Genomic DNA, 14,472 nt, shown 5'->3' with positions numbered 1-14,472 from the left:
CCGTTAATGCGGGAGGCATGGAATAACGAGCTGAGTTTGACCATTACCGATGCCATGTGGGGTAGGATGTGCATGCATACACGTAAGGTATCCCTAAATGTTCGATTTCGATGCATACAATACAAGCTCCTGAATCGCCTATACTACACTCCGTACAAATTGGGTAGATTTGCACATAGTCAGGAATTTACTTGCCCGAGATGTAAATCCACGGAAGCGGACCACATCCACATGTTTTGGTCCTGTGAGGCGCTGGGCCCATCTGGAAGGCCATCATGGAGGCCCTTACTGAAATAACTGGGATCCAAGTTGCACCTGGCCCGCTGGCCGCTCTATTTGGGTTATGGGATGGGCTGGAGTTGAATAAGGTGTCCAGGTTTCTGAATGTTGGGACAATGGTTGCCAAAAAATGTATATTACAATGCATGAAGCGCCGCTTCCCTCCCTCTTTCGAAATGTGGCTGAAGGCTCTAACCTGGACCCAAATGTGTGAGAAGGACTATATCCGCACCCTCCCCATGGCCTCCCGCCTCAAGAACATATGGGCTGACTTTTGCAGTTACTTGAACAGTAAAGATGATATTGAACTGCTTTCCTCTCCTCTGTCGGACTCATAGCCCCTGTTAATTCCTGCAATGTTACTTCCTGCAATGCTTTGATTGGCGCAAGAATCTGCTTGTCTTTTTCTGTTCATCCCTGTATGCAATGTCATTTCATTATGTGTAGCATTATTTGATATGTGCACTGTGTTGTTTGCCTGCTTTTTCCTCATGCCAATAAAGAAAAGTTTTTTTTAAAAAAATTTAAAAAATGCAAACTCTATTTCATTAAAAATAATGCTTCTCTTTCTTTAAAATCAATGTGTCCTATTTCCCAACCCCATCAATGTCACATAATGTTCTACTAAAGTGGGTACAAAACAACTTCATTTGTTTTCTTCTCTGTCCGAGATAAAACATGGATGGATGTTCATTTGCTTTATTTAGTTTAGGATGATCGTTTAAGTATCATGTAGCTCTCTCACACTTTGAAGATACCATAATAGGCTCTGCAAAATTGCATTTTTTGATCCGTGTCTATATAAGCTTCTGTTCTAGGTCCATATCAAGGTTAAAGTCTCACTTCCTGTAAATTTCTCTCCCAACTACTGTGTATGTAGTTCAGTTTTGTGAAGCCATCATGAAGCAAGACACAGACAACAGACTCAAAGTTCAAACAACTACTGTGTATGTAGTTCAGTTTTGTGAAGCTATCATGAAGCAAGACACAGACAACAGACTCAAAGTTCAAACAAAAGATCTTTATTAACTCAAATGTCAGGATGGTGTAAGGCCTGACCTGCCTTATACTAAGGTGGGATTTCCCTACCTAAATAAACTAAGCACAGTTTGAGTCAGTGAGTTCAACTTAAGTCTGTCTGTGTCCAACACCTATACTTGCCTTCACAGCTTAAGCTAAACAATGTGCAGGGATGTCAGCAACCAAATAAACTGTGTTCAAACTGAGGTTATGAGCTTTTTCCAGCTCCTGGCTTCCTTCCCCAAGTTCAAGACAGTTCCACCAAATGGACTCCGCGTTCCCTTCCCCAAGTTCAACACAGTTCCACAAAATGGTCTTGGTGTTCCCTCCCCAAGTTCAACACAGTTCCATACACAATGATCTAGGGGGAGTGTAGTAATGTGCTTTGTGTGTGGATCAGGTGATGTGGTGTCAGAGGTTCTGTTGTGATGTCAGAGCTTCTGGGCCTTGTTGAATGTGGGTCCTTCTGTGTTATAAGGGTGACTGTTGTCAGTTGGCAGAAGGAAGCCGGCTGCATGGGTGTGGGGGGATCCAGTGTCCGTTACCGTATATTGTGTCTTTGTGTACTTACCTTCCTTGCCTCTGAAGTGAACCCTGACTGTTTGCAACCAATGGACATTACATACCGACAGTCCAGCATCCGTTAGTTCACTGGCGACGAAGGTGGGATGGGATGGCAAAACGTCAGGAGCTGCTGAGGGGAGTGCAGCAGGGCAAGGACACTGCCCCCGGTAAGACCTTCCCCACACAAACGAGGTCAGAGTCAGTGCGAGGGTACTATGCCACCAATCGGCATCCTTGGGGCCCGCCAGGGATAGCAACTTTTTAAAGTCTGCAAGCAGCTTGCCAGCTCCACTGCATCCGCATCCTCTACTGCACCCACTTGGCCCTTTGCTCGCCCCTGCCGCACATTTCACCACCAAAACACAGGACATCCTGTCCTCACTCTCTTCCGCTTCCCCTCCTGCACCAACATTCCCCTGGGCCCCCTTCGGCCGCCCCCACCCTTTCCCTTCTTCTCTCCTCCCTCTCCCCTGTCACACCTGATGAGGTCTCTAGACAAGTCCGGTCTATGAAAGCCTCTTTCAAGCAGGTGGACACCTACCCCCTCCCCCTTGGCTGAGCTCTGCAACCTCTCTTTTGCCACTGGAGTTTTCCCTTCTCCTCTCAAGCACTCTCTTGTGCACCCTCTGCTCAGAAAACCCTCCGCCGACCCATTTATTCCGGCAAACTATGGCCCGATCTCCATCACCCCTTTCCTGGTGAAATCTCCTGGAAAAGCTGGCCATTACCCAATTTAGCGTCCACACTGAATCTGTTGGTTGTCTTCATGACCATCAGTCTGGCTTTAGAGCATCCAGAGACACAGACACCACTCTTCTGATCACCTGTGAAGACCTGCTCTCAGATCTTAACTCTACCTCTCCCTCTATCCTCATTCTTCTGCTTTTGATAGAGTAAACCACAACATCCTGATCACCCATCGGCGTGATACCCTGGCCATCACAGATCAGGCCCTGGCGTGGCTCGCCTCATTTCTCTCTGACCGGCCCTCCCATGTGGAACTTGGGCCTTTTCTCTCCTCTATCACTCTCTCTACTTGTGGTGTCCCCAGGGATCTAACTTGCCCCCCTGGTTCTTCAATATCTACATAGCCCCCTTGGCCTACAGGATTTCTACCTTTACCTCTAACTTTCAGTGTTATGCTGATGACAAGCAGCTCTCTTTCAGGCTTCCCTCAGCCTCCTCCTCGCTCATCCTTGACTGCCTATCCGCAATTCAGTCCTGGTGTGCTGCTAACAATCTCTGCCTGTATGCCAGTAAGACAGAGATTGTCCTCATTAGGACCCCTGCTCCCACTTTCTCACTGGCCGGCCTCCCTTGGCCCTGCACCCTCACCTATCAATGAGGCAAAAAATCTTGGAGTGATCTTTGACTTCACTCTCTCCTTATCTTTGCACATCCCAGACATCACCAAAAATTCCCACCATCAACTGCACCTCCTCAGAGGTATTCTACCTTTTTTCACTTTCCCCCACAGGCTTGCCACCTGGAGAGCCTTGGTTCTCTCTAAACTGGACTACTGCAATAGCCCCTTTCTAAACCTTCCTACTACTACTCTCTGGCCTCTACAACTCATCCAGAACAGTATTGCGAGACTTATATTTGGCCTCAAGCCCAGGGACTGCATCTCTCTGCCGCTGAAATCCCTACACTGGATCCCCGTGGCTGCAAGTATCAATATCAAAACCCTCTGCATTGTCCACAAGGCTTCCTGGGGCCAGGGCCAGCACTATCTACAACACTCCCTTCCTAAATAGTCTCCCTCTAGAGTCCTCTGCTCATCCTCCTCCAACTCTCTGCGGGTGAGACGCTTTCACAAACAGAGATTTGGGGTAGATCTTTAACCTCTGCAGGTGCCTCCCTCTGGAACAGCCTCCCTGCCTCTCTCCGCCTTGAGCCGGAGCACCTGAAGTTCTGGAAACTCCTCAGGACCTTCTCTTCACTTCCTTCTTCTCTCTCCCTCTACCCTGCTAACCCACATTCTTAACTCTGCTCAGTTTTTGCTGACTGGTTGCCTGGTTCACCTCCAGAGCCTTTCAGGTCCAAGACCCCCCGGCCCCCTTCCAGTCTTTGCACTTGCCTCAGGGCCACTGCACTATGTTCAGCATTACTTCACTTTCTGCCTACACTCTATGAGCAAGTCAACCTCTCTGCACTTAACCCAGGGCCCTGTTGGACTAGATGCGTTTGTACCCCCACCCCTCTTCCTTGTCCCTCCATCTGTACGCATGCATTAACTAAATGCACGAGGAAAAGTAAGTTTGTCGGTCTTGTCCCGACCCCCGCACCATTGTCTGTCCCCCCTCACTAGCTTGGTTGAAACTGTAACACTCGTGCACTTGCACTAGAAGAAATGCCATCAGGCCTCGTATGCTAGTTTTCTGTTTAGATCATTCGGAAACTTCAAGGCCTAAGAATGATTACTGTATTCCCTTCCCAGTTAACTAATGGACTGGCAGCACAGCGTGGAGAAGTGACTGCTGCTGTGTTCGACATTTCGACGATGGAGAGTTGGAGTGTTGAGTGTGCTGGAATGGAATGGATTGCCCGTAGGTTTACTATGGTTGTCGGAGCATTTCGGAAAAGTTGAAACAATTCGATTTAGACCTATGGAGTTGGCTCACGGACACAGTCCGGTTTAGCTTGGGTTAAAGGGAGTAGTTAGCATGTATTGGTGTCTGGCCTGTTTCTTTCACTGTCTGTTTCATGTCATGGCCCATTGCTAGTCGGATAGGATGATATATTTTATTTATATTGCGCCTATACACAAGTGTTTCAGGGCACAACAAAGCAAGGGAGGGGTACACAGGAGGACAAACAACGATCTTACTAGGCCCAGTAACATTGAGAAAGCGCAAATGCAGGGGAGGGGGAACGTGCTAGGGACAGGGGAGGAGTGGAAAGTGCTGAACACGTGATCAAGTCAACAACAGATAGTGCGGCCAGCAAGTGACAAGTGCAAGAATGAACACAGACAACAGGTGACTGAAAAGTGCAGGTAAGGGGACTGTATTGTTGCAGGTACAGACCCAAGTGCAAGGGTTACTCGGAGGCAGTGCAGGTATGCAGCTGGGTGGGTTGGAATCTGGGCCCGAATTCAGATGGTAGCCAGGTGCCCAGTGCAAAAACAGACCGAAATCTGCAGGGGAGAGGAAGAGAGAAGGCAGAAGCAAAGAGGAAGGTCTTGAGGTGGTTCCTGAACCGAAGATGGTTCTCCACATGTTTCAGAGAAGCAGACCCCAGCCGAAGAAAGAGATCTACCACCAACTCATTGCTTGGAGAAGTGACTTGAGCCTGAAGGAGTTGGAGGTGGAGGAGCGAAGAGCTCGATGTTCCCTGGGGTGGTTTAGTGGTGTAGGCGTCGGGCCGTTGTTTGTGTTTCTGTTTTGTGTTGATGTTGTGGCCCTTTCCTTAGGTGTTTAGGTTTTCCCCTGTGTTAGCGGTGTATCTCCAATGGTAATTTGGACACGAGGGTGCAGGGTTGGCGTGTTCTGGGTATGGACACTGCTCTCAGTGTATACTGTTTATTTACAGGTGGATGTTTTCTGCACCTCCTGAAATGTTGATTTGGACATGAGGGTGTTGGGTTGACACCAAGTTATCTTTGTTCTGTTATTACACGGATGTAATGAGGTTCGGATACACAAATTTGGTGCAAGGATTTACATGGTGCATTTATGTGCTATGAAAGTGACATTGTGCAAGGCTGTACTGCATTTGTGCTTGGAGGTGTTGAGGTGTTTAGTGGCATGAGGTGTTTTCGAGGTTTAAAGCTACATGGCGCAAGGAAGAGCTGTCTTGTGTTTTGAGGTGTTGAGGTGTTTCGAGATTTAAAGTACATGGTGCAGGGATAAACTGTGTTTGGGGGCGTTGAGGTGTTTAGACAATTAAAGTTACATGTGCAGGAGTGAGCTGTGTGTGTTCGATGGAGTTGTGTGTCTAGTTGCGTTGAGGTGTTTTAGAGATTTAAATATACATGGCGCAAGTAAGTGCTGTGGGTGTGTTTGGTGTTGTTGGGGTGTTTTTAAGATTTAAGGCACATAGTGCAAGGATGACTATGTACTATGTGTGTTTGGAGGAGTTGAGGTGTTTTCGTGGTTTAAGCTTACATGGTACAAGGAAGTGATGTGGTGTGTTTGGAGGGGTGGAGGTGTGACTATGCCATTGTGCATATGGTTTTTGTGGTGTTTAATGCTGGACACGGATGTGTTTCTGCAGCAAGGGCGTCCTTTGGGATATTTCTTTTTGTCCCATTAAAGCTATTTGTTCGACATTGGCAACATTGCCAGTGGACTATTTGGGTCGGTATTACGTGGTGTTTTGCTGGTATTTTTGGTTGTCTGATGGGATTGTGGGTAGTTGTGTTGTTGCTCATAGGGAAGCAAGTTGGTCGGTTCTCAGGTGTGGTAGGCCTGTGGCTCTGGGGGACAGTCCAGAGTGGAAGGAGTGCAGTTTTTTGTTTTGTCTCTTGTGGTGTTCCTGTCGGTTGGTTTGGTGCAGTGGCCGTTAATGTACTTTTTCCACTTCTGTGGGCATTTTTGTTCCAGTCCTGCATTGGTGTAAGGAGGGAGTGGACTGATGGTGCGTCTTCTGATCTGGTACGTGTTTGATCTGGTGGTGGTGTTTATTCTTTAACAGCATTAGATTTATTGTGATCCATCGTTATCTGCACCTTTTGTTATTCGGTGTTGGGCCCTGGCATTTTGATGGGTCCGGGTCTTGGTTTGCTTTGTGTTGGCTACTTTTGTTTTCTCCTAAGGGCTTCAGCGTATTTCCTACTATGCTGGTCACTTGGTGGGAAAACTCTAGCGTGGGTGGTGTGCACGGGATGAGGTGTCTAGTTGTGCTAGTCATTACTTCCATTTCTTTCCATTTGGGTGTGTATCTGTTAGTGGAGGGAGAAGTGTAGTAATGTGCTTTGTGTGTGGATCGGGTGATGTGGTGTCAGAGGTTCTGTTGTGATGACAGAGCCTCTGGGCCTTGTGGAATGTGGGTACTTCTGTGTTCTAAGGGTGATAGTTGTCAGTTGCCAGAAGGAAGCTGGCTGCATGGGTGTCCGTTACCGTATATCGTGTCTTTATGTACCTACCTTCCTCGCCTCTTCTATCAACCCTGATTGTTGGCAACCAATGAACATTAAAGCAAAGCATAGCATACGCACCAACGGTCCGGCATCTGTTATTTCAGGGTTCCCTTCCCCAAGTTCAACACAGTTCCACAAAATTGTCTCAGGGTTACCTTCCTCAAGTACAACACAGTTCCACAAAATGGTCTTGGTGTTCCCTTCCCCAAGTTCAACACAGTTCTTCTGGTTTCAAATTCACCTAATCAACTTACTTAGTTTGGCTTAATTTTCTGTCACTTAAACAATCTTAGTCCGACCAGCCTCAGCCTCATGACTTATCTTGGTTTACTCCAAGTAAGGATTCCTCGGTCTAGACGCAGTTGTCGGACCACCCAGTTCAACCATCGCAGATTGCGCAATGATAACCCTTGGCACTTTGCAACAGTTTATTCCTTCTCATAGGACTTCCTTGATAACACTGGTTTCATTTCTGTATCTGTGTCATAAGTCCACATATGCTTCTGGTTGCCCTTTAACAGCTTCTTGCCTTTATCAACATGTGACTCTCACACACTTTCCTTCATGGTATTTCCCCTGGTTACCACCTCGCTCTCACTATCCAATAGTGTTTTGCTTTTTACTTGTTTCACTTGGTGTGCCCAAATGCGGTCTCTTTAATTTCCTCTCGTTCGAAAATGCACCTCACTTTCTGTTTCATTTGTTGGTATTCTCATATCTGTTCCTCTGTTCAGTATTCAAAACGCATTACATGCTTGGCAACTTGTTCGGTATTCAATAGTTCACGTTTGGTCTCCAGACCCATTTGTCATCCGCCGTTACACATACTATGTCCCTCTTGCGCCCCGCCTGAGTGATCCTTCCCGATCACTCACGGTGTGTGGCCGCTCCTCCTGGTGCTCTGGTTTCACTCTCAGGTTCTCGCTTGCTCCTCTCTCACTTCCGCTTCCTCCAGACTTTCCTGCAGCCCGCTCCGCCTTGGATTGCCGTGCTCTCCTGCCCCGCTGGATCTCCCTCTCGCTCTTTCTGCTGGTTTCTCCTTTTATACACCTGTAACCATTTAACAGGTTGCAGGTGTGAGTTAATTGCTCTAGTTTCCTGACCATAGTTATCGGGACATGTCTGACCCCCACAATTGTCCTCGGGCCTCTTCCTCATCCAGTACCAGAGTGATTAAATGACAACTGAGTGTTTACTATTCCTAGTTGCCTCTTCCTCGTCCCAATACTATGGCGATATGAATGTGGGACAGTGGGTATACGTAACAGAGCGGAAGAGTGATAACCTATAAATGTTGGGGGAGGGTAGGCTGTATTCTGACAGGTTCTAGATTTTATTCAAGGGGTTAAATATAGGTCTAGTCTATCCACATAACGCAGAGTTCTCCTTCTTGTTTTTTCCTTGTACTTCTATTGGAATGATCTATCTGGGGTGCAGGAAAAAAGGAGGGATGTTGACAATACCCTGTGAAGGCTTCAGGGATTGATGGTTCATTGAGAAAGGGAAACAGTGAATACTGCGTCTCGCCTGCGGACATCCTCCCCCCAATTCCCAAGAACCCTCCACCCAGGTGATCCTCCCTTGCATCTCCACCCCCAGGGGCAGGATCCAAAAGCGATGGCCTTTCCCTGGCCAGCTGAGAAGAGGAATTCAAAGGGAGTAGATATGAGAATGTCCTCGGGTTTCTCAGTTTCTATAGCAGCTACTTCATAGCCACAATCATTTCCATTACCCTAACATTGTTCTGCACTCCCAGTGTTTGGTAATAGAACATCTATTTTCAACCCTTTCTATTTGATCTTGGAAGGGCTACATTCCTTCTGGGAACATTATTCCTTCATAGGTATTGATCTTCCTACAAGAAACTGGGATTCCTTTTCATGAAGGTCAGGTAATTACTTGATTACATGCTGCGTAAAACACCACACTTTCTTTTTAAGTTTTGTCTCATGTCATTGTTTCTAATACTATTAGCTCTACTTCTTTTTGGCAAGGTTGCATACAGATGCCACACAGGCGCACTCCATTAAACTTCTGTGGTGTGGTTTACTTTGCCTTTAGAATACACATTTCAAAAAAAGCTTTTGCATGCATATTTTTACTTTTTGCCTCAAGTTCCATGAACTCTCTGCCCTGTTCACTGCGCAGTAGTGATTCACTTCTGAATGGAAGATGGTTGCTAAATGACACCCTTACTTTCCACTGCTTGTATAAAGCACTAGGCAACCAAATTGTTTTGGAAAGCATAATTCTAAGTTTGTCAATGGCATTGAACCTCTCATCCATTCGAGTGCTGTTCAGTCCATGATTTGTGTTTTTTACCAGCCTGACTTTGAACGAAGTATTGATTCTCTACAGCAAAGTTAGCCTTTAAAATATTTTGCTTCGTTCTCTGAGCCACTTGGGAGTTCAGCGTTGATGAGAAGTTCAAAAGTCATAGCCCTACCAGACATGTGAATTTTTCATTCTTTTGTATAGTGCACATTTCGGTAGCCTGTTTGCCATCAATTCACAGGTCTCCCATTTCAGTCTTTAAGCAGATGATCGAAAGCAGAAAGTTGTGTGTGCTTCCCTTATTCTCCTTTTAAATCTGTTAATCTAAAGGTAGTTAATCTAAACCACTTTATTTGAAATTATTTGTAACCTTTCTGCAACTTTGAAGAGTTCCTATGCTGTACAATAGTGTGTAGTACCTTCATTTTGTTCCAACTACTTGCACAAATTCACAACACACCAAAATAGTGTTGTCCATTTGCCACAACTATGGGTTTTTCAGATTTTAACTTAATTAGTACCGGACAATGATCATAGAAAATAATGATTTTGGTTTCCATCCATTATAAATTGTTATATTATGTTAAAAGTTCTTATACTGCACGCTGTTGCCACTGATGTAGTTTCTTGGCACTCTTGTAGATCTGTAATGCAAGGAGGGTGGGGGGTGAGTTAACACGGCTGAGCGGGGAAAATAGAGTGAGAGCTGTGATGTGTGGTTGGCAGCTTCAGTTTGGTGACACTGTTCACTGCCGCGTAGGTGTGTTTTTAGGTTTGGTAGCCGCAATGTACCAACTTTTAGGCCCCCCTTCAAAACCTATTAATGGCACCAAAACAGTCATTAGCCGGAATTTTAAAAGGGTGCTCCCTCAAGACCTTCAGATTTGCTTAGACACTATCATGACTAACGCGCGATTCACACACTCAGCTGTCTGTATGGTGTCCTCCTTCTCTAGCATTTTTACTAAAATGCTAGATAAAACTGCACCTCTCAAATCCAAACTAGTAATGGACAATCTTGGACACCAAAACTGGTTCGCTCCACAGCTTGGAATCCTGAAGAGACAAAAACGCTCACTTGAATCGGGATGGATGAAACATTAATCAGATGAAAACACATCAACACCCTAGGCCCAAATCTGTAGGTTGTCCACAAGAGCAAAATCCCTCAAAATCTGCTCTGCTGAAAAACTTGGGGTTACCAGTGGTTAAGCATGTTCCCTTTGCGCTAAGATAGGTGCACCCACACATGTGAGGAACCGTTTTTCTCGAGACACCTGTTGGAACGCGGAAGGTAGGAAATGCATTGTTGGCGGTGTGTTTCGATGGGTTAGTGGGGGGAAATGTCCAAAAATTGAGGGGTTTTTTTTGCCAAATTTTGGACTTTGCCAGGGATTGTGGGTAATAAATTCTGGGGCGATTCGCGCAAGTCAGACCTCTGTGGATTCCCACGGCTGTTTTTTTTCAGAAATGCATGGGTTTCCTGTTTTCCTTGGTGGCTGCGACACCCCAGGCCCAAATCTGAAGGTTGTCCACAACAGCAAAATCTGCTTTTGCCAAAAGAGTAGGAGTTACCTGTGGTTTAGCCTTTTTCCTTTGCGCCCAGGTCGGTAGGACCACACGTGAGGTACTGTTGTCGTCAGGACACCTGTGGGAACGCAGAAAGGTAGGACATTTGTTGTGTTTGCTTGGTTTTCATAACGTTTTCATACATTTGCTGCTGCACTTTGTTACACAACCATTTAATTTCCCAAATGTGACCTACATTTGGCACTATACGCTTTTGTAACCTGCACGAGTCACCTACCCTTCAAAAGGTCTGCCTGTGCTCTTTCAATAAATGTATGCTTACCATTCTTCACCACATTTGTTTTCCTTATTTACACATGCTAAGTACGTCTGTTTAGGCCATAAGCATAAAACTTCTGTGTACCATGCCTCCGTTTTTTGCTTGTGGTATTGTTTGTTTTGTGAAACGTTATGAAAAAATTGTGATTTCCTAACTGGAAGAGTCAGGGAATGTAGCGGAGCATTGCTTTTCTCAAAATTCACAGAAGCCATTGCCTTACCAGGCCAACCATATCCACCACAAACTTTTTTTCTGTCATTTTTCCAATTTTTCCCCAAACTATGGACATTTTCCCTACATAGTTGTTGCCTGACGTACGCAAATCACCCCTTCCTAAACTTGGAATTTTGTCTACTTTTCAGAAATGTATGCCTTTCTGTCTTCCAAATCAGCCTTTCTACCCTCCTTTTCCATTCCATCCATGCATGTCCGATTGGAAAAAAAAGGCGAAAAGCGCCTACCTCTCACAAAACGCATGGTAACCATATCAAAATGTTCTTTTGGTTTCCACTCAACCTGTTCTCGAAACCCTGGAACATGGTAAATTCAGCACAGCAAACCATTTGTTCCTAGCTCTTAGAAGGAAAACGCCACAGGCTTCCTTGTACATTATTTTATTGGTATTTTCTGAAGAAAAAAAAAATCTCCCTTTTTGGTTATTTCCTCTCACCCCCCCTACATCAAACTAAGATTCTTTGGGGGCGTTATGACCGCCTACATGTGGGAAGAAAAGGGGCTAAATTTGGTCGAGATATCTCATGTAACAAAAGTTAGAAGGGATTGAATGGCGACATACTGAAATCACCAAAAAAGGCCCTGGCACTGGGGTGGGGGGGAGGACTTGGCAGTTAAGGGGTTAAGGATATACTTAGAACTGAAACACAGCTAGAATTGGAAAAACAGCCGTTGGAAAACACCTACAATTGAAACACAGCAGTAGTAAGGAAATAACCAGAACTGAAACACAGTGCTATGTGGGACACACCATGAATTGTAACACAACAGCAGTGAGAAAAAAACGCCTAGATTTGGAAGATGGCACTAGAGGTGAAGCAACCTAGATTTGAAACCTAGCAGTGGTATGGGGACGCCTAGAACTGGCACACATTGCTGTAGGGGGAAAACACTTAATTGTATTTATTTAATGTGATTTAGTTTTAAAATAAAACTTTACACATAAAAGAAATAAAAAGTAAGCAGGAAACAATGAATATAAAATAAACAAAAACACTTATATTTGATAGACAGCAGTAAAAAAAAAGATAGCTGGCGAGTGGGAATAAACGCCCAAGTTTGAGACAAAGCACTAAATGGAGAACCACCTAAAATTGGGACACAGTGTTTGGAAAACTACTTAATAGCTGGCTAGCATCAGTGTGCTATGTTATGTAAGGTAATAAGAGTGATGGGGCTTTACTAGAATACAGTAATTGCTGTACTTCCCACAAAGACCACACTTACTTGACGGCAGCTGGCTTCTTTAAGGAAGGCATGGTATCAAGAATAGACACACAAGTGATCACAGTTCAAGAGTATTTATTAAACTGTTCAACAATCTTGGTATTCTGATGCGGTGCCGGACAAAAAAACGAGACATAAATTGGTATTGATTCAAATTAATTTATATTCAAAATTATAATTCAAAATACTGAATTAAACCAGTTTCTTGTTGGTACTTGACATGCCCTTTGTGGTTAACACGTGTTTCGGCCAACAGGCCTTTTTCAAAACCGGGTTAGGTTTTTTTATGTACTTAGAACAGAATCTGAAGTCCGTGATAAACATGGTCAGTTTTAAACATAAATCATGAAGAGGATAGACAGACAGAAAATTTGGGTTGGTAGTAAGTAGGATTGGTGGATTGGTGGGGGAAGAGAGACATAGAGGTTGATATCATATTAGTAATGTACTCTCAATAGTAGTTGTTTAGCAAATCTTCATTAGTATCCACATTCTTTTAATATATACATTGTTTTCAGATAGTTTCGTCTTTGCACTTTACTTTCTCACATTGCATAATCCACGTTCTGGGGTATATTCTGATGTATCTCCTTTACCCAAAGATATCTGGGATAGTTCCCATCTACAAAAATACATATTTGTACGGATTGTAAGATCGCTTGCCCTTCTACACAGTAGCCTGTGGTGAACATTTGTGCATGTCACATTCCATCTACACACATCCTCGATTTTAAACTTCCCAAAATTAATTAGACTTAATGGCACGTTGTATGTTCAGGTAAGTGACAAATCTTTAAGTCGACTTCCCTCTTTAGGTTCAGGTACCCCTCTCACATATCACCTCCGTTTGTCTAGATTAAGCATAGAAACAACTTGCCTGATATGTCAGCAAAGAGCCTTTGTAGCACCCCGCATCCTCATAATCCAGCGCTGCTGCCATTTTGAAATCTCTTCATATACTTGCGGCTCTCTTCACGTGATGTGCATTTCCTCGCTTGCTGCATTATCACGATGCAGCAACCTTTCATCAACAAATAAGTCACTTGTAGGCAGCTCCAAGCCCCTTATTTATGCCATTATTATTGGCGAGAAAAAAGTAAATTTTAAATGAAAGTTTCCTATGTATTAGTTTTGCAAACAGATATATATAAACTGTCTCGTTTAGGCATTGAAAACCCTTGTTATGAGTCGGTAAGCCATATTTCATATTCCGTATATTTGCTTTGCGAAGTGTAGCTTAAGTGTTTGGGCAGCCTCTGCAGCTGGTATTCTGCTTCTAGGTGTGTTTGGAGTTCCTTCCCGAGTCTCTCTTCACTGTCGATGACCTGTTGGGAGGAGAACATATAACGTTAATTTCTATTGCGCAGCGAAGCAGGAGTGTTTGGGTGTTTGGGCGTGCATGCTTGTGGGGAGCCTTTAAGTAGGCTCTTTCCAGCCGCTGCTCTTTTGGCCCTGCCCTTCGTTCTTCTACTTCGAAGGGTGTCCTGCTCGACTGCTCATTTGCTGTGACGGTAAGCTGTTGGTGGAATTATATTTGTTTTGCTGCTTTTTTACCCCCTGCTTACTTGGGGCATTCCCTGATAAGCATGCCGCTTAAAAGAAAGTGAAAGGCCTAAAGCTGGTAAGCGAGTTTGCAACCCTCTTGGTGCGTCCAAAGCCCACAGCAAGCCTCCCAGGGCAAAGAAAGGCAAATCTGATATATTGCCTGTGATTACGCATCCGTCACAAAAGAAAATTACTAAATTGTGGGACTTTACGATGCACAGTGCAAGTTTGCCTCTGAAGTCCATTAAAAGCACTGTTGCAACTGCTGACAGCACTACAATACTTACAGATGATTTCTTCTGCTCCCTCCACGCTGACAAGGGCTGAAACTAATCACAGCTCATTTCAATTGTTCTGCACATGTAAGATCGTTGCCGGTTGATGGTTATAATACTAG

General features: G+C 44.7%; 1 protein-coding gene across 1 annotated transcript in view; it reads left to right on the top strand.

Annotated features, from left to right (window-relative positions):
- EPB41L4B (erythrocyte membrane protein band 4.1 like 4B) overlaps positions 1 to 14,472 on the top strand; it is a 950,447-nt gene that overhangs the window by 728,194 nt on the left and 207,781 nt on the right. The gene's annotated exons all lie outside the window — the stretch shown is intronic.

This window comes from Ambystoma mexicanum, chromosome 5q (assembly GCF_040938575.1).
Source record: "Ambystoma mexicanum isolate Mex_15411 chromosome 5q, UKY_AmexF1_1, whole genome shotgun sequence".
NCBI classification, from domain to species: Eukaryota; Metazoa; Chordata; class Amphibia; order Caudata; family Ambystomatidae; genus Ambystoma; species Ambystoma mexicanum.
This window is presented reverse-complemented; position numbering and strand designations above follow the sequence as displayed.